A 2,035-nucleotide genomic window follows, 5' to 3' on the forward strand; every position below is an offset into this window, starting at 1 on the left:
TGGGGTTCCTGCCTTGGCTCCACTCCTTTTTGGATGTGTGACCTTGGACAAGTCAGTTTAGGAAAAAGAATTACACAGATATCAGCTATAAACGGGGATTGGTAATCCTGAAGATTTTTTTGGAGAATTAAATGAGAGAAGGTATAGAAGCTCTTTGTAAATTATAAACCACCAAATTTAAGGTGCTATTACAATTAATCATTAGTGAATTTTGCTTTAATAGCATCTTAAATAATTAAACTGACTAGATAAATAGATTTGCTAATGATTATTGGTTAATATAGGTAAGTGTATGCATGGGTGTTTCCTATAAGAGTGGAAAATACAAGACACACTGACAGTTGTACTGTTCTAATTCATATTCTGTGGCTTTGAGAACAAGGCCATTTGCCTGATGAGACACTAGACAAAAATAACTACATTACAGTTTTGGTCCTGGGATGTCTCACAATACCATTTTAAATTCATTACTGCATTTAAATTACTGATAATGAAACAATACTGTATTTCAGTGTTTTCCTTAAGTATTAGCCACTTAATTGCTCCTGCCCACTTCAAGTTAGCAGAGTCAGCTTTTAAACCCAGAGACCCTTTGAATCACATTCTGTGCTAGGTGAAAAGATGCACAGGCATTCAAAAGTGAGTGGGATTACAATTCTAGGCTGCAATTCTTATCATCCAATCAAATTTAAACTCTCTATAATTATAGCTAATAGTGTACTGACCTAGAGGGTCAGGCACAAAGCAGAGAAAATGGGAGAGACAAAGGGGGAGAAAAATACCATTAATAGCAATACCAAAACAACAAACAAACAAAAAATGGAAAACAGAGAGCCAGATTAAGGCTCAAGTCCCACCAAAGGCCTGAATATTCCTAACTTTATCTGTTACTCATATTTCTCTGAATCTCTGCATGTGTTTGTTATGTTTCTGTGTGGAACAAGGAATTTTAAGAATTGGCTTTTTGGAAGGCAAAATAGAATTATAGAATGAAATTGGAAGAACATTTAGGGATCAAATAGTTAATGCATCTCACTTAATAGATGGGGAGAGTCAATCCCGGAGAGGGGAAGGGACTTAAGTGCTGTTCAACAATATTTTAGCAGAATTACCGGGTTTCTGACTTTCAGGTTGTAGCTCCTTAAAAAGGGAGCCTGTAAGCCACTGTTTCTCAAAGAGTACCATTTAAAAAAAATCAGAATTGCTGGGTTACCTGTCAAGAATAAAGATTCTTGGGTCGCATATCAGATCTACTGAATCAGAATCTCAAAGGTAGGCCATAAGAACTTGCATTTTAATAAGCTCTATAATTGTTCTAATACACACTGATGTTGAAAAATATTGCCCTAGACATTCTTACCTCAAGTCTTTATACTGAGTCCACACACTAAAAAAAGGTGTCTTTTCAAGTATTTAAAAGAAACAGAATGGTAGTGTATCTGAAATGCTGTCAGTGTCCCCATGGTAACTGTACAGTTAGAGCTCAATCAATAAAGATAAGGGAAGCTCTAGCGGTCAAGCACACTTTGGAAGCTGCAGCTTGTAGGAGAGTCTAGTAGAGAGAAGGCTTTTCAGCAGCCTGCTAGGCAGTTTTTACTTACTCTCTTGGCTATACAGACAAGCTAACTGAAGATGCAGCTACTGAAGTATAAGCTCTCTGCCAAGACACAAAGTCTGAAAACATGGGCCTTATGTGTGTAATAATTTTATCACTCTCCATCCCTAGTTCCCCTGGCTCTACCACTCACTCTAAGTTCTGCACGCAGAATCCCTAGGGGCTCCCGGAAGACCCCGCAATCAAGCATCCTTGGCCTCACCCCGTCTGCCTGGCTAGGTGTGGGAACCCACGAAACCGGATTGACTCAAAAGGGTTAACAAGCAGAGCGCTGCAGAGTGGCAGGGAGAGAAGCCAGTAGAGTGTCTAGGCAGGCGGTTCGTCTGGCGTGGGCGGGGCTAAGCGAGGAAAGAAAGCGGCGGAGGCCTAAAGGTGAGAGGGCGAACGGGGTTAGAGGTTCGGGAGAGGCGGAAGAGGCGG

Source organism: Diceros bicornis, chromosome X, assembly GCF_020826845.1.
Source record: "Diceros bicornis minor isolate mBicDic1 chromosome X, mDicBic1.mat.cur, whole genome shotgun sequence".
In the NCBI taxonomy this organism is placed as follows: Eukaryota; Metazoa; Chordata; class Mammalia; order Perissodactyla; family Rhinocerotidae; genus Diceros; species Diceros bicornis.